This window comes from Pan troglodytes, chromosome 14 (assembly GCF_028858775.2).
Source record: "Pan troglodytes isolate AG18354 chromosome 14, NHGRI_mPanTro3-v2.0_pri, whole genome shotgun sequence".
NCBI classification, from domain to species: Eukaryota; Metazoa; Chordata; class Mammalia; order Primates; family Hominidae; genus Pan; species Pan troglodytes.
The window spans coordinates 90420446-90440593 of NC_072412.2; the positions used below are offsets into that span (position 1 = coordinate 90420446).

At 31.5% G+C, this 20148-nt stretch overlaps 1 long non-coding RNA gene across 1 annotated transcript in view; it reads right to left on the minus strand.

Moving 5' to 3' along the window:
* Nucleotides 1–18925, minus strand: part of LOC134808146 (uncharacterized) — a 124374-nt gene extending 105449 nt beyond the window's left edge. The window contains exon 1 of the long non-coding RNA XR_010150534.1: nucleotides 18774–18925. This is a non-coding gene — a long non-coding RNA (uncharacterized LOC134808146). The remainder of the gene's footprint in view (nucleotides 1–18773) is intronic.
* Nucleotides 18926–20148: the final 1223 nt, after the last annotated feature.

Genomic DNA, 20148 nt, shown 5'->3' on the forward strand with positions numbered 1-20148 from the left:
AATTGTTTCTTATGTTAAAAATCCATTGCTATGTATGCTGCCATTTATTTATTTCATACTATTCTTACATCAGAAATTGAAAAAGAAAATAACTTTTCAAATATATTTCAAATTTTTATATTGACTTGAAATCAGAATATTTTACTGGATAATTTTGACCTAAGAACACAATTTTTCTCATACCATTCTTTATAACTATAAAATATTGGCCAGGCACGGTGGCTCACACCTATAATCCCACCATGTTGGGAGGCCGAGGCAAGTGGATCACTTGAGGTCAGGAGTTCAAGATCGGCCTGGCCAACATGGAGAAATCCCTTCTCTACTAAAAATACAAAAGTGGTGGGTGCCTGTAATCCCAGCGACTTGGGAGGCTGAGGCAGGAGTATTGCTTGAACCCGGGAGGCAGAGGTTACAGTGAGCTGAGATTTTTCAACTGCACTCCAACCTGGGCAACAGAGTGAGACTCTGCCTCAAAACTTATATATACACATACATATACACACATATGCATATATATACATAATTTATATATATAAATTATATCTTTTTATAATTTAACCTGATTTAATTAGAATTTAATGTATTCTTATATTTTGAACATATGAGCTTACACTATTAGTTTATGCCACATTTGATTGGAAGCTCTAGGGAAGCCATGAAACTAATTGAACAAAAGTTACCATACAGAGCAACATGGAAGATTACTATATTTTAATTTTTTATGGTAATATACTCTATCAATGATGGTGCTCCTCCTCCCTTATCAGCCACAAAAGATTCAAATGAGCTGCCCACCTCTGATTTTGGAGGTGGACATTTCAACAGATTTACCTCTGCTAAAGGGTATCATATATGAGGTGCAATTAGAGCAAATGGAAGGTTCATTGATCTCTGCCTGAGTGGGTCAGGAAAGATACAATGGAGCTGAATTTGGTTGAATGAATAAGAATGCATCAATGACAGATTGTTAATGACCCATTAACTTATTCACACCAGAAAAAAACATATTGCATAATGACATAATCAATATGTTTCTGAATTACTGAAATATGTTCTGGTAGGCATTGCTCCAAAGAAGAGCAAGTGATCATAATTCATTTGCTTTATTTGGATTCCCCAATATCAAAATGTCTACATTGAAAAAACAGTTAGTGATCAAGATGCATTAGAAAGTCTCTTTATCAAATTTCAGCCATTTTCCAATGCTTCTGCCAACATGTTAACTGATTTTTATATGGAGGTGGATACTGGTGGTGGAAGATTCCTCCAGAATGTCTCAACATTTCTGCAATCACTTCCTCCCAGCTGAACAAAATGTTTAAAGTTAGTTGCTTGGGTTTTCTCCTGTTAATGCCAGTTGCTCTTGTTTTTACATTCACATACATTAGTTAACTATTTTATAAACAAATTACCATATAAAATAATAATTTTGTCTATGAAGACCTTGAAAAACAATAAAGGGAAATTACTAAAGCCTCTTGGTGGCTATGAGTGGATGAGATGACTGTAAAAGGGTGGCAGCTTGTAAAAGACTAAAAGGATTGTAGGATCAGATTGTTTGCCATAAATTTATGTTCATTCTCAGTTTTTTAGAATAAAATATGAAATTTCTGAGTATGACTTATGCAAAATTAACCACTCAAAACTCCAACTTATGCATGTAAGAGAAACTCATACATAAAAAGTCTTTGGTACCACTTTTAAAATTAGAGAAGAGAATGAACACTATACACTTTAAATAAACAAAAATAATGATTAAGCATCACCTTTTAAGTTTCAATTACAATTATATTTTTTATTAACTTACCTGTTCTTGAGTGAAAATCTTCAGTTAAAACATGCTTCTATTTTATATGTTTGTTACCTATTGTGATTTTCAAGGTATAAATGGTATACAAATAATGAAATTTGACATGATGCTGTAGAATTCTAGAAGGTTTTCTGAAAATACTGAGAAATAATAATTTTGTGGACTTTCAGGTTTGGTTGGATCACTTAATGTGAAATCCCATCCAATGTTTCAATAGGATCTGTAGACAGCTCGCCTGCCTCTTTAAAAGTCATTTATTTTTGTGTGTTTAGATTAGTAGTATATATATTTTTTGGAAAATTTAGATGAAATACAATAATATGAAGGCTTTACATTAGGGTACCCTACAAATGTAAACAGTAGCTCAGTTTCTTTAAAAGAATAGACTCTAATAACTGTAACCCCTAACTAGAAGTACTAGAAAATTTTTTGTATATTTAAGACAGTTGAATAATCATTTTCATTGTAATGCTATTGACTATTATCAGGCTATGCAACCTGAGAATTATATTTTAATAATGATTTTTTAGTTTTGTTACTGATTGAATTGTTATCATTAGGAAATTCAGTTCATAAGAATGAACATAGCTTTTCCCTTGAAGTCATTTGAATTAATGATGCACTGTGAATTATTGAAACAGGTGTTTGTTTTTATAACTTAATTTTCCAAAAGGGGGAAGTACAAATAATCATCACAAAATAACAACCTGTGATGGCCTTACACAGCTGTATTTCTCCCATTTTCAAGGGCATTGGGAGCCATTCTTTTATTTCTGACCATCTGCAAACCCCACTTAAGGTCATAAGCAAGTGTTACGCATTCTCTGGCAAAATATCTTTCTTTCAAGAAACAGTAATTAAGTTAGGATTAAGAAAGTAAGAAGAAAATACTTATAAGGGCTCTTTACACCCACCTGATTTGTACAATGAGAAATTTTATAAAAACATGAAAAAATTCTCCAAGAATAAGTTGTTTTTTGTCTTCAAGGCCCTTCAAATGTAGTTACCATTAGAAGTTTTTGTTCTGATTTGTTTTACAGGAATGTTACCAGAGCTGTTATTAAGAAGGGAAATATAGAGCTGCACCGGTAAAGAGTAGAAAAGGTCGCTCTTTTTCCGATTTGCCATTATTTATAACATGGCAAGGATCCAAGGTTGAAGAGTACTGTGAAGGCTGTGGACATCCAGCTTGCTGTGAAATCCTTCTCTGATCTTAGGTGAAACATCGTTTCTTCACTTATCTTTACCCAGACATTTCATAATTTGGTTTCTCATTTTAAACTCACATTTCTTGAAATACATTGTAAAGATGTTGTTTTATATTATTGTATAATTTAGTTTATGAACATGTAGAGAAGTTTTCTCTACTTTTAATCTCCTGAGAACACGAGAATTAAATAGTTATTTTTAAATGATTAAGGCTATTAAAGTAAGATTAATATAAAATCTACCATAACACCAAATCTTATTTTAGCCAATAACTGCCATTTGCTTTTCTGAATCCATAGTTGCATTAAAAGCAGTTGTTGGTGAATTCAAATTTCACCCTCTTTCCTTTTATTACTTCACTTACTGAGGTGTGTGTAGAAAGATAATGAAGTTTTTATTGTAACTGGAAGCTAAATCATGAGCCATACAATAAAGATTTTTTTGGAAAAAAGTAACTAAACCAACATTGTTATTTTAATGCAATTATATTATTGCAAAAAAAATTCCACTATATTCTTATGTTCTTATTTTAATAAATTATACATTTTTTCTGCTCTCCTGCACTTGAAACCTTTAGCTTCTGTAATGATTAATTTTATGTGTCTTCTTGGAGGGTGTTTTCGGATGAGATTAACATTTAAATTGGTAGACTTTGTATAAAGCGATTGCTCTTCATAATATAGGTAGAACTCATCCAATCAGTTAAACCCCTGACTAAAACAAAAAGACAGATCTTCCCAATCCAGAGAGAATTCTCCAAGAGACGCTTACGAAGGACAACAGCTGAGACATTAGCATTTCTCATCCTCCTGCTGACCCACATTACAGACTTTGCTTTACAGTGTTGGAGCTTTCTGCTGAGATATCCACAAGCTCAGAGATTCTTTCCTTAGCATTGTCCAGTCTACTAATAATCACATCAAAGCACTCTTCATTTCTACTAGTGATTTTTTTTCTCTAGCATTTCTTTATTGTTCATTCTTACAATTTCCATCTCTCGGCTTAGATTGTCCATCTGTTTTTGCATGCTGTCTACTTTATTCAGTAACATATTAACAATACTTGGTTTGAATTACCAGCATGACAATTCCAACATTCCTATGATATCTGAGTCTAGTTCTGGTGCTTGCACTGTCTTCAAACTTTGGTTTTTGCCTTTTAGCATGTCCTGGAATTGTGTGTGTGTGTGTGAGTGTGTGTATGTGCGTGTGTATGTGTGTGTGTGTGATGCTAGACATGATGTACAGGGAAAAGGGGAGTGCTGTAAATAGTCCTTTAGTAAGTAATGTGGTGGTAAGGTCTCGGGGAAGGGCAAGCATTCTATAGTTCTATGTTTAGGTCTCAGTCTCTTATTGACCCTGTGCTGCTGCTTCTCAGTTCTTCTGTTTCCCAAGTGGAGGGTGGGAAAGAACAGCTAGAGTGGGCTGGATTTGAAGATTTCCCTTCCCCCCAGGTCAGATAGACTCTGATAAAAACCCTAGCAAGATAAGCTTTGGTTAGTTTCTCCTGAGGGCAGACCTTGTAAAAAAGAACAGAATGTTCTGGCATATTTCGAACTGGTTTCTTTTTCCTTCTATCTGTTAGAAGCACATGAAGAATTTTCTTTGATATTCATTGTGAGAAACTGGTAGAGCTCCAGGAGGTAAAACTCAAAAAGATGTACTCAACGGCATCACCGGACCCCCTGAGTTTTTCTCTCTTGTCTGCACTGAACATCTAGGCAGTCATCAATTACATTTAGGTTTCTCTACCCCAGCACTGGTTCCCAAGGAATTTTGTGCTTGTGGGTTTCTGCTCTGTCAGGTTGTGATTCTCTGTATGTCTCTGTTGAACTCTCTAATTATGGGGCAGCAGTTTTTCCTTTGACCTCCAAGTCTCTTATATTTATAAGAAAAGCTGTTGCTTTTTTTCAGTTTGTTCAGCATTTTACTTGTTAGGATGAAATAGCTACTTCCAAGCTTCTTAAATACTGGACCAGAAATTGCCTACATTAGACTTTGGAATTGCTGGCCTCCATAGTCACATGAGCCAATTCCTTATAATACATTTTTTTCTGGGTTGGTGTGGTGGCTCATGCCTGTAATTTCAGCGTTTTGGGAGGCTGAAGCAGGTGGATCACTTGAGGTCAGGAGTTCAAGACCAGCCTGGTCAACATGACTAAACCCTATCTCTACTAAAAATACAAAGAAATTAGCTGGGCGTGATGGTGCACACCTGTAGTCCTAGCTATTTGGGAGGCTGAGGCAGGAGAATTGTTTGAACCCAGTAGGCAGAGGTTGCAGTGAGCCGAGATCACACCACTGCACTCCAGCCCAGGCAACAGAAGAGTGAGACTCCATCTCAAATAAATAAATAAATTTATATAAATATGTTATATGTAAAACATAAATAAATATATTTTATATATATGTTATGTTTGTTCAGTTTTATATTGAGTCTACTTCTCTATAAAAAACTTTTTTTAATTTAAAAGACATTTGAATTTGAACTTTTTATAATAATGTTAATTCTTTCAGTTATACAGTAGAATTGAAATGGAGCCAATATACTAACTTCGTCCAACATTTCAGCTCTTTAAATTTTATATCAAGGAGAACTCAAAGTTTATTACTTATTATCCTTAAAATACAATACTGCTTCTAACAAAGTAGAAAAATCATTGCTTCCAAAAACTGGGCCACTGCCATTTTGATAGTGATGACTATGTTATGGTTTTTCCTTTCTTTATTATACAAACAGATCTTTTCCACTCAAGAAATTACCAAATCTATTAGGATTTTCAGTAGTGTGTTTAATATAACAGTTTGTATACTCCATATTATTTTGCTCAATTTTGCAATTATTAACATACAGATACCAATTCTGATCCTTCTCTTTGAGAAAACTGCTATGAAATTTTAATCAAAAGCTATTTAACCTGATTTTGTCATTGTCTGTTTATATCATCTTTCAAATATAAGCACTATTAAGACTATATGCTCCATTCACTACAACTTTAAAGGTGTCCTTTCTTGCATGGTGGACACCTTAGTGTTTTGGTGCAGTAAGTCCCAGGAGTTGCTGCCAATGTGTTACAGTTTCTTTTTTTATGAAGCTAAACGAAAAAGTTAATGGTGACAGAGTAAATTCTTTATGTATTTAAAGTGTTACGTCTTGGAAGTCTTATTCTGAGATCATGACTTTCCTACTCTTTAGTGGTGAATTATATAGAAGATTGTATATTAGATTTGAGAGGCTGCTCTTTGTTTTGCCCCATTTCAAACATTTGCTTTGCAAAAAATAAAAAGTTGTACTTCATATATTAGAATATCTTTTTGAAAAAAACTTTTTATTGTTCTATTTTGTAAAATTGAAAAGTATGGAGATAACTCATTTGAAATATACATTGTTTATATTTTAATATTAAACTTTAAAATGTGTTTGAAATTTAAAATGATTTTATCAAATAAAGTAGCCGGCAATATAAACTCCAAACCAAATCGAACTTTTTGAAAATGCTATTTTCAAAAAATTTTTAAACTGCAAGGATTGATGCTATTATCTGCCATCTTGACACAAACTAGCATAACTCTCTGAGTTGTGCATGTGTTGGCTCTGATGCTTTTGAAAAAATTACATAAAAGTCCTTCTCCATATCAAGGAACCATAGTCTGTTGAAAAGAGCTAAAGTTAATGAATTAATAATTGCATAGGGGCCGTGAATTATGAAACTGATTTCTGAATTCAGGTTACATGTAGAGTTAAAGAAAAAACAAACACAAATAGAAATTTAAGTGCAGTAGTCCCCCTTTATCCAAAGTTTCACTTTCTATAGTTTCAGTGACATACAGAAAGTTACTACAGAAAAATTTTGAACCACTGCCTGAAAATATTAAAAGGAAAATTCCAGGAATAAACAATTCATACGTTTTAAATTGTGTGCCCTTCGGAGTAGCGTCACGAAATCCTGCACTATCCCTCTTGGGCTGTGAATTACTCCTTTGTCCAGTTTATCCACACTGTATGCACTACCCATCCATTAGTCACTTAACAGCCATCTTAGTTACCAGATTGAAAAAGCCACGTATATATAGATAGATAGATAGATAGATAGATGGGTATATCTATATCTATATCTATATCTATATCTATATATATGGCTTCCTACTATCCAGGGTTTCAGCCATCCATGGCAGGTCTTGGAATACATACACTGAGAGAGATAAGGACTACTGTTAATTTTTTAATAGTTCTTCTTTCTATTAAGTAACTGGAATGTGCCAAGCAGCCAGACAACTTGGCACTTGTTACCTTCAACCTCAAATGACCAAGACAAATAGATATTATTAACCCACATTTAACAGTTGGAAAATTTGAAACTCTGGAGATTAATTAATTTCCTGCACTATAACATAGCTAAGATATGACAAAGAAAAGATTCCACATAGGACCACAAAGCTTCAAATGTAATGATTCTTAGAGACATCAATTTTAAAAATTTTGAGTTTGTATCAGTAGTCTACTTCAAGTGTTTTAGAATTTTGTCATTTATATCTGAAAATATATTAATATGATTAATATATTTTGTAATTCCCCAACCCTTGCTAATATAAGTTGTTTTATGTGACAAAATAGTAAATGCTTCTACTCCTGCTATCACTATTTCTGGGGTAATCACATAGAATATAAAAAGTAATCAAATCATAAACATTGTGTTCATATTGACTGATTACATTTGGATTAAGAAAACTTTATGCCTAATTCTGGACTTTTTTACATGTCATAATTGAGAGAAAACAATATTTCATAATCAGTGCTAATATTGCATATATGAGTATTCCTTGTGGGTTTTTTTGGCTGTGCACTTTTTTCTGTTTATTTCTCATTTATTTGGCCAACATTTTTATTTTTATATTCCAGTTCTGATATTTCTGATTCATCAATCATGTCTCATTTCTTCTACTTACATTTCGTAGATATCTAGAGTGCTGTTTAATAGCAATTGATATGTGTATTTGATAATTACCTCTAGCTTATCTCTATTAATTACTAAATGGGATATTGGGAAAGATACTTGATTTATAAAGCACTCAATCTCATCAATAAATGGAGAAAATCAAAGTACTTATTTCATAAGGCTGTTATGAGAACTAAATTAGAAAATATATTTAGAGGTTAGTTCAGTCTGTGGCACATTCTGTTTAATGTATGTTAGCAATACTCAGTTGTTGCTGTATTGTGGCACTCAGTGCTTAATATATAACAGCAATTGTTTTGTTCCATGGTAATTTGTAGATCTCTTTCAAGATCATTGCAAGACACTATACTTACCAGGGCTGATGCACATGGCCACTCAAGCTTTACTGTGTGAAAGTCTAGGAAACATCTTTCACATAGATTTTAATATGGATGATGCTGACTGAAGTAGTACAATGCAATGGTCCCTGAATCTAGTCAGCTTGCAACAGAATAAAATCAGAAACATTTCAACTCTATATTATATTTTCCCTCTAAGTCACTCATACCTAACATGACAGTGTTAGTTGCCTATTCAGATAGCATTTCTTTTTTTTTTCTTGCCAAAAATAATCTAGATGTAATTCAGGTATGTCTGAAGGTGCTATGTTCAGGAAAAATGGGCCTCTTCCTAGTCACACAGGATGAGTGATGGTTGAACTAAATGAAGTACAACAATCTTATTCCCCTGTGTCAGTAATAGATTTAAGGGGATTGACAAGTGACGCAGTTCTGGCCTATGATATATTAGGCTGTTAGTCTGGGTGGTCTGATGGAAAATGTTTTCCACTGTGACTAAAAAATGTGTAGAGAGACACTCTCCTTTTCTTTGTTTGGATGAAGTTATGTAAGCAAGAGTGTCCTGCAGATGAATTAGCCATAGTATTTTATTTTTACCTGTTTAGAACTATTATTATTTACATATTTTTATTTATAATTGACACATAATTGTCCATATTTATGGGACACAATACAATGGTTCAGTGCATGTATACATTGCATAATGATCAAATGGGGTAATTACCATATCCATCACTTTAAACATCATTTCGTTGTGGTGACAATATTCAAAACCTTCTCTTCCAGCTACATTGAAATATATAATACATTGTTGTTTGCTAGTATTGTTACCCTACTGTATAATAGACCACCAAAACTTATCCTTCCTAATTGTGACAGTTTACCCATTGAACAACTTTTCACTGTTCCCCGTCCCCACCCCTCTCCGGCCTCTGGCAACCGCAACCCTATTCTCTACTTCTATGAAATCAACTTTTAAATTTCCACATGAGTGAGATTATATGGTATTTGTCCTTCTGTGCTTGGCTTATTTCACTTAACATAATGTCCTCTAGTTTTATCCATGTTGCTGCAAAAAGCAGAATTCCATTCTGTTTTATGGCTGAATAATATTCTGTTGCATATATAGACCACATTTTCTTTATCCATTGATCTGTAATGGGCATTTAGGTTGATTCCATATTTTGGCTATCATGAATAGTCAAATAGTAATAAATAAATAGTAATAAACGTTGGTTTACAGATGTCTCTTTGACATCTTGTTCTCATTTCCTTTGGATATATACCCAGTAATGGGACTGCTGAATTGTATGGTGGTTCTATTTTTATTTTTTTTGGAAATCTCCATATAGCTTTTTATAATGGCTGTATTAATTTACATTCCTTCCAAGAGTGTAAGGGGACCCTTTTATCGATGTCCTTACCAGCATTTTTTATTTTTTGTCTTTTTGATCATAGCCATTCTAACTAAGATGAGGGGTAATGGCATTGTAATTTTAATATGCATTTCTCTGATGATTACTAATGTTCAGCATTTTTTCATGTATCTGCTGACCACTTGTGTATCTTCTTTAGGAAAATGTCTATTCAGGTTTTTAGTCCATTTATCAATCAGGTTTTTGGGGTTTTTGTTTGTTTGTTTGTTTGTTTGCTCTTAAGTTGTTTGAGTTCCTAATATACTCTGGATATTAACCCCTTGTCAGATGCATAGTTTGCAAATACTTTCTTCCATTTCATAGGCTCTCTTCATTTTATGGTTTTCTTTGCGGTGCATAAACCTTCACCAATCTGGATGTGGAAGGAACACACTTCAACACAATAAAGGTCATATACAACAAACCCACAGCTAACATCATACTGAAGTAGCCATTTTAATCATGAGCCAGCAAGCCAGTGGATAAAATAAGAGATTTGGGGCCTGGCTAAATGCCAGTGTAGATAATCCAAATGTACTGAATGAAATTATTCAGAAGTAGTAGCATCTATTTTCCATTTACTGTTATCCACAGATTTGGTTGAGCTTTCTATTAATTGCATGTGAAAACATTCTGATACATTTAATTCATCTGACTTGTCTTTTTATTGACAAGGTGACTTTTAATCCTGTTTTCGATTCTTCTCTCAGTATGCTTTTATTAGAGGGAACATATTTTCTGTCTCTTTTCTTCTAACTCTGTCATTTTAATTACTACATATTTTCAGTGCAAAAACCAAATACACTTTTAAACAATTATATGTGTTTAATCTCCACATTACCTGTCATTTATTTACTCATCTGTGAAATGGAGACAGTATATGCCTCCAAGGGTTACTGTGACGACTCTCCAGGAAAATTACAAACATGTTCTAATCCTTTAGTGAATTGTCTTTTAGTCTTCTAGTTGGTGAAAATATATATTAGCTTTAAAAGATTTTTTTTAAATTTTATATACTAAAATAAATCTTGGCTAAAGGGCTTTCATAAACTACAAGCACTTAGAAATAAACAAGTGTTACCTGCTGCATATAATTTGCCAAATACCATCGTAATCCTGACTTATCAGTAGTACATGTTCAGTGTATTATGTACACTGATCATTTGTAGAGTAGAGAAATTCAAAGAAAATAAATATTTATAAGCCCCGGCTCTATTATGATACAAATAATAAATTTCAATTATGTCTATAGTCATAAATTTTTGTGATATTTCTTCAATTCTAGGGAAAATTAATGATTTTTCAGAAAACAACTAACTTAACCCAATTTCTCTAAAAAAATGAGTATTTTATTCTGAGATTCACCTTGGAGGTATATTGGCTGGTGATGGTTGTTTTAATGGCAATATATTCTCACATAAAGCTTATCATATTCCCCACAGGCGACTTTTTGTCTGTGTTTTTGACTTTCAGAGAATATGAACAAAATTTATGAGAGTTTTTTACCTTATTGTGAGAAAATAATTCTTTATTTATAGAAAAAAAGGCACTTTAGATATTGGCAATACAGTGATGTACTGAGAAAGCAATTCAAGTGGCTCCATGAAACCTGTTTCATATCCTAGTCATTCTTTTTGTTCCCCCAGAACAAGATGATGTAAAGACTGAATGAAGGAGGTATGACAATATTTATAGTGTCTGCTGTGAGGCAAGCATTTTAGCTGATGTTCAGAGTAGATCATCTCATTGTAAGCCTCACTCATCGAATCAATCAAATGAGTGGATATAATTCAACTTTTATTAATAAATGGGAGGTTTGGGGTTCAAAGAGGCATAAATAATGATGGCATGACCATGTGGCTTAGTTTATTAAATATGATATTTCACAACATAGAGAGTCCTGTTTTTTAAGTTTCTGGCACCAACATTTCAATTTCTCTACTTTTTAACAGCTATCTCATAAAGTGTATAATGTGTTATCATTTAACTGTAGGCACCTACTTGGCAAACCAAACACCAAACTTTCAGGTAACTCACCTTCAAATGCCTTTTGGTGTTTGTTAACAGTTTTATTATAGTATATTAGTAACATTGTATATTTATATTGTGCTTAGAGTTTATATTCCACTTTCACAAAACTCTTCTTTCATATTTCTGCTAATTATTACAGTAAGTTACTGCCATTTTATAATGAGAAAACTAAGGTTCATGTAAGACACTGTAATTTATGCTGAACTGTTATTAACCTTTACCTTTCTGCCAAGATGGAAGTAAGTTAATTTCTCACAGATACTAGCATGCTATTTTAAATATATACAATTATAACACATTAGCAATAGCATTCCAACAAAAATACATTTATTGAGCACATTTTATGTGCCAGACCATATGCAGTACTTCTATTATGACTTTAATCTTCACAGTAATTCTGTAAGTTAAATCCCACTGTTATATTCTCTATATGTTTCTTAATATTATACTCATTGATGAGGGTAAAGTGAACTCTCTCAAGATCCAGTAAGTAGCAGAACTAAGAGTCAAGAACAGCATTTGAGTCTAGAACTTCCAAATTCAGAAATATCACACTATTTTGTTTCAAGTTTTATCATTTGGCCAGTAGACCAACAACTATTTAAATGAAAAACATAGTTTTTAATACTTATGTTTTCAGTGCCTAGCCTATTCCTTGGGTTTTAATAGGTTGTATTAAATGTTTTCAAAGAAAATAGTCTCTTATGATATATTTTTTAAGCCTTGCAATACATTGAAATTGAATTGGTAATTAAGAATATAAACTGCATGATATCTTATTGACCTGTTTGGTATATCCTACATGTTCAGAACAGTGCATCACATTTGACAGATATTCATTGAATAATCATTGAATGGTTGATCTTAATTTACTATAATAGGAAAAATATAAGGATGTAATATTGAGTAATATTGGATTGAGGCAGAAAGGGAAACTAAAATTTGGAGAAGATAATTCAAAAGTTGGAGTAGAGAAATGAGAGATGTGAGCTGGAAAGTGCACACTCCAATAAACTCAAATTCTCATTCAGAGTTTTCAAAAAGGATTCAGTGAAGAGATCACAGGGGAGCACTCCACATGACAGAAACCATGCCATATAAACAGCCATCAAATGGGATGTTTTACTGAAAGAAAATAAGTTTTCAGTATTTATGGGTACTGAAAAAAATTGAACTTTAATATTTCACATTGACTATACAAAATACAGTCATTTTGTATTTGGCATACCTTCTGTGTATACCATATTTTCTTTACTTAAATCTCTTAATTGTGTTACCAAATTACTTTTCACAGATTTAAGGATTTTGAAAGAATTGGAAAATATGGCAAAAATAGGCATGAACCATGGCAGAATTATAATAACATGTAAAATACCTAATTTTTCTTGGAAAAGTTGAGCTGTGGGCTGTATAATATGTTTTGGGAAAATATTTGCTTCCAATTAATTTATCAGCCATGTCAAATAGGACAGGATACCTTCTTAATGTATAAAATTATCAAGTTGGAGTATATCATTTTCCCATGGTTTTGCCTCTGAAAAAACTATTAAGTGCTTTTTTTGTAAGAGTGTTTAAAAATATTAAAACACACAGTGAAACTACAATTGCTTAAAATTATTTAACTATTAAATATTACTAAAGAAATCATGATGCTAAATTTAGGATACCCATCATAAGATGTGAAGTATAAAAACTGTACCATAGAAGAAAAAATAATCAAAATAGAGAATAAATAAACTACTAGCTATTTTTAAAAATCATTGGTATATATTTTTGAAAAATTAAGTAAATTTTTTAAAAGAAGAAAAAAGCACTGATTATTTTATGTAAAAAGTCGACATTTGAAATACAATTTTTAAGCTATAGTTACACATAGAAAAGTACAGATTTAATATAAAGCAATATCTTTTTGTTATTAACTAAATTCAAATCATATATTTTTATGTTTTAAATAATCTTGGTTGACTTTAAATCTCTATGATGATGCTAATATAAATATTGAAACACTTTATATATGTGTGTGTAACACAATTGATATTAAAACAAAATTATAAAAGCATGAAGTAATAGACACATCTAAACTTATTCCTGTACTCAGTTCATTATCATCTTCCTAAATATGAACTCTATTAGATTTATCTTATAACTAAAAAATATAGGGATACATATTCATTTTAATTCAATTAATCAGGTCATTTGACATTTCAAAAATAGCATAGCTTCAGAATACAGAATATGCAGAGTATTTTCATATATATAAGAAAATACATATATATAATCATTAAAGCTGGGTGTTTCTGTCTGACCGTAGCTAGTGGCTGAATTTTATTGTTTTTTTCCAAAAGAAATCAAAGAAATAAAAATATTTTGGGGCATGTCTGAGACATACTTAAGCCTTGGATGTAAGTTATAAGATAGTCATATTTTTGGAAACCAATATTTGAATTCATTATGCAACACAATATCTGACAAGTAGTCTGAAAATGTGATTACATACCTGGGCGGTTCTGTAAAATACACTCATTTATTGAATTTCTACCACATGCTTATTACCATAATAAAATATTTCAACACTGAATGAGAGACATTTTCTATAGACAAAGATCTTAGTGGCAAGATATTAGTATAAAAGATAATTAAATTGCAGCTTAATGAATGTTATAAAAAGGAGGATAGAGGAAGTTTATGAAAGATACTGAGGCACAGATAAGTTAATTATCTTTATTTTTCCAAAAAACTTCAGTCATACTGAAGAAATAATACTAAATAATTATAAATCAAATGTGTTTCAATAGGAAAGCACATGATCCATATCTATAGTTGAAAGTTTTCAAAAGAATGCTAGAGGAAATATTGAAATGATAAAATCATTGTTTTCTATCTGCTCTCTTTTTCAAGTAACATTTAACAAATAATTTATATGTACATTGAGTGGAGAAAAGTGTGGATGCTCACAGCTTTGAGTAAATCAATCACAAACATTGATTTTTAATTAACCTGTCAGTCATTCACCAAAGGGATAATTTGTTTCATTTAACTTTAACATTTTACTTTCTGTTAATTAAATAATTTAGTAAAGCATAAAGTCTACAGAGATGAACAAAAATAGTGCTACATTTTATAGCAAAGTTAAGCACAGCTTTATATAAGTTAAATAATCCAGTTGGTTAACTTCACTTGTGAAATCTACTAAATGACCAACAAACAAAATAATTATGCAAAATTTCTTAATAAAAACCTATGAGAACTATTTGATTCTTCTCTCTTTTCTTCTTTGTCTAGATAGCAGTCATGAGGAATTATCTTACAGTCCATTGAAATGCTTATTATTAGAGAATCAATATTTGTATTAAAGTTTAGCTCTCTGAAGACAGCATGTAGTTTACGTTCTATGCCAGAAAAGAAAGATTCACTTTTTAAAATAAATTTTAACTGGGTCATCGACAAGAATTATCTATAAATTCCTGGAGTCCAATGGGGGAAAATACCCCACATTAAAGTTGTATTAAATTGCTTTACATTAAGATCTTTAGATGTCATATTATATTACTGAAAATTTGAAAATAATAACACTTATGAATTGAAGTCATAATTCAAAAAGTAGTTGAAAAAATTCAAATGATGTATAGAAATATATATGTATGTATTATGTATCTGTGTGTAATATGTACATATATACATACCTACATCTAAATGATATATATCTCATATAGATCTGATATATATATCATTATATCTCAAATATGTGAGATTATATATATATATATATATATATATATATATATATATAATATGACTTAGAAACAAGAACACCATGCATGCTTGGTTCTGGTATAGTACAAAGATGATAAATAATTTCAGTAGCTTATAAAAAATTGATAAATGAAAACATCATTTCTTCTACATTATTTATTATTGTTATAGAAAATATACTCACAAATATTACTTAAATTAATTTGCTACATGCCAGGACCTAATTCGTTATGATTTGTTGATGTTGCATTTATGAAATGAGAATATCACCTGATCTTTTCAAGCTTTGGAAACATACAAGAAAACTTTGGGTTTTTGAGTCAGAGACCTGGGTTGGAATATTGATTCTGTTCACTAATACTCTTATAACCTGGAACCATTTAACCAATATTTTCAGATCTTTAAATAAAAAATAGAAGCATTCACTTTTTAGAGTTGTCATGAAAATTAAATTAGACACATCTGTAAAATACCCTAGTCCACTGCAGGCACTCCTATGTGAGTTTCTTTTTATTTTCAAAGAATAATTGAATTCTACATATGATCAAATGCTTAGTTGTGAAAGCTTTTGTTTTCTAAGTGAAGAAACATTATAGAAACTTAATTGTAATATTGTTAATTTTTACATGCATTACATTTATTTTTATATGTATGCTTTGTATTAATAAATTCATGTGGTAGGTCGAGAGAATAGTCATGTCATTTTGACATTATAATAATCAAGCTCCTTATACTATCTTTACCACTTGAATATTACAGAACCTTGAGAAAAATTACACACATTTAATTAGAATGTCTGAAAAATGCTGATAGCAACCTGTCTTACGATGTAATCATATGAACTTATTTAATACCCATTGTAAAATAATAATATAAAAATACCAAATGTAAGCATTTTTGAGAAATGTAATATTCTCTTTGTCTTCAACCTAAAATAATTGAATTTAAATTATGATTTTGGTGGATTTTACTTAATAATTTCATATCTATCTCTATTAAAATTTCTATATCTACGTCAATATTGGCATCAAGATATATATATATATAGACAAATGTACTATCTATATATATATAGACAGATGTTATATATATATAGACAGATATACTCTCATATGAAAACCATTCACTGTTTGGTCATTCTTAAACTTTTGTTATAATAAAAATTTATACTTAGGTTTATAATTGACTAGTAAATCTAAAATAGATTTTAAAAATATTTCTCTTTAAAATAGGACTACTAAGATAGTGGTATGTGTCAAACAAATTTTATAGATCACCTCATCAAAATATTATATATACATTTATATTACATTTCATATTAAATATCAAAAATCATACAAAATACTAAAGGTTTATATGTTACATTATTTCAAACTAATTTGATGAGATTATATCATATGAGATTTTTTAAATAAAGGTAATGAAATGTAAATATGTTCAGTACTGTACACACAGATTTCTTTTTTCTAAATAATTATTATTATTCTTGAATACTGGACAGCATACTTGATAGTAAAATACAGATATATATTCTATTTGTGAAATTTGTCATAATTAGGTAGCTGAGAAGTAATAACTTTTTCATTTCCTTAATGTGCTTTCAGTTTACAGAGAAATACAGGTCTTTAAAACTGTGAGAAATTAGTATGTGATAAGTTATAATCTAAGAGAGCTATGCAAAAACATTTATGAATGCTGGCTTATAAATATCAGAATAATGAAACACCAAGTTAACTAAAATGCAGTTTCCGTTCATTGCCTATTTTATTTTATTCTATTACATGAAGCAGCTCACTAATCACTAAGCATTGCAAAACATTATTTAATTGTTCACTATTATTATGCCATTCTGATAAGAAAATTTTATTCAATAATTGAACAATCATTTTCAAGTGTTTATGAGTGCTTCAGAAAATACAAGTAATATATACTTCCTCAACTTTAAGGAGTCCATTAGTGATATAGATACAAACCAAACTAACGCTACTGCAGAGAAGAAAGAATAAATTCCAAGGGAAACAGAAATAACCTATACAGCAGCACAGGAATGGAAGAAATTAATTTCCACAGAAATCAGGCAGTCAGTTTCAAACTTAAAAGCTCAGTTATAAAATGAGTTAAAGAAAAACTGGATAAGGCCAGCTAGCCTCATTAACATGTCATTTCACAGTGAATACTCTAAGAACTTCATTCCCTTTACATAATGGTACATAACTTCATGGGTTTTGTGACTTTTTCTGTATCTCCACAGGAATTTTGGTGTAAACTTGAAGAAGCTACAAGTACTATTAGCCTGAAGCCATGTTAAATTAATATTTGCTGGTACTTCAAATAAATATAGTAATGAAATCATCTTTGTCCTTTCAGCTAACCATACAACTTCCATCTTCATTTAGCTATTAAAATATCAGATCAGAAATAAACTAGACATATTGGTGAATCTATTCACTGTCACTAATCTCTTTTTTTCCTTCCATTGCCCCCCTCCCCACACTGTTCCTATTCCAGTTTGAGATAATGACAATGTCCTTTGTAAGAAATCTGTTTAGTAAAATTTAATAAAGACAGTTTGCATTTTTTTTTTTTGGATGACATTACTGGTTACCAGGTTGAACCAAGTTCCCCCATCTACCTTCCAAGCGCGCGTGCGTGCGCGCGCACACACACACACACACACACACACACACATACAAATGCTAGATTAAATGTGAGAAAACTATCTTAGATATTTATTTCGCTAAGCTTGAAACCAAAACAGAAAATGAATAACTGGGACAGAAGACATAATAAACTTAATTTCAGATGGAAGAGCTGAAGGTGAAACCCTCATGGTTCCTGAGAGTACTATACATAACAAATGAAGGATGACAGTGTTGTGCAATCTAAAGGAAGTAGTGTAAAATTTCTATTATTGCATTGTTTCCTTTAGTAAAGGCACTACTTTTGTAGGCTGTCCAGAAATAGCATCCCATCATCTTTTTCATCAACACCATTTAATAATCATCCACCGGACTGTATTTCTAATACTCGTCAAATACTTCAGATTCTACTTCCTCCTCGTCATATATTAGGTTAGTTTCCTTTGCTCTATTTAAAAAACAATGTCTAATTTGTATTGTTTCAGATTTTCTTTCTTCCATAGAATTATCTCCTTGGCCATCGTAAATTCATAAAATATAAGTTTGAGCTAAATGTAATGTTATTCCTATTTCTTTGTTTTACATGGCTCTGGATTAACGCTTAAATAAATCTCATACCTTTTAACCAGCACATAACATCACTCACAATCTCATCCTTTCTCACTTTTCCAGATTTCCTACATTCTTCTTGAATTTTCTTCCCAGCTATGTCCATATACTTTAGTTTGACAACTGTAATCTTCTTCGTTCCTCTGTGCTCCATTACCATTAGAATTCCCACTTTTATGACTTCATTTTGTTTACACTTCTCTCCTCGTACTTAAGGATTTTTCAAGCATTCCTGCTCATTAGGAGACTCCTCTCTTGGCAACCAATTCCCCTTTCCTGCTTCTATAATGTGTCCTCCATGGTATGAACACCATTATTATAAAATGTACAGAGCTGAATCATAGCTGCCTACTTTTATGGCCTTCGTCCCCACGTTGTTACTATACCTACTGATATAATGTAGATACTCCATAGATATTTGTTGAATTAGTAGATGAATTGCATTGTTCTGGGCTCTTTTGGGAGGACACCAGTTCATTTATTCTTTCTGGATCTGAGTTTATTAATGGGCTGATTATAGAAGATTGAATTCATTAATTGTTATGGTCCTTGTACAGTCCTTAAAATGGCCTACAAAGCCCTCCAGCATCTGATCCCATCACTTCTCGGACCTCATTCTCTCTTCACCTCTCCCACTGGTTCAGCAAGGCTAGCTTTTTGCTGCTGGTCAAATATACACAGCATGAATCCAACTTAGGACCTACTTTTTCAGGCCTGGATGCTCTCTCTTGTTACCCACATGGCAAACATCTCATATCATTCTTTAGATCTTCTCATTGAAATGTCCTTTAAAAACTAATATATTTTATAAGCAATACATAGAATAGAATATCTATTCTAAAGGCTCCAATTTTTTTTTCTGCTACCTTTCCCTTTGTGACATTTTGTTTACTATTTATTACATTTACTGACTGTTATCTAACTGGAAAGTCACTTATGGAGACAGAAAGTTTTGTACAAGAATATATTTCAGGTGCTCAGAAAAGTTATCATATCAATAATTATGTGTTGACAACATGAACGCAAGTAATTTATAATTCTAGAAATAAAGCCAAAATTTTAGGCTGCATTTCAAACATTCTATAATCAGTTTGAAAACCATCGGGAACAATGTTCACTATTTGGATGATGGGTACACCGGAAGCCCAAACCTCACCATTGCACAATGTACTCATGTAGCAAACCTGCATCTGAACCCCCTTAATCTAAAAGAAAATAAAATACAACTTAAAAAGACAGAAACAAAACAATTTTTTAGTCTCATTCATACTATTTTTATTTAAAAACATCACACCCCATCCTCTGCTGATGTTAGAGGAGCCGGCAATGAAGAAAGTATACTCACTGTGTTCCAAAAAACTTTTTAATATTTTCACTGTTGTAT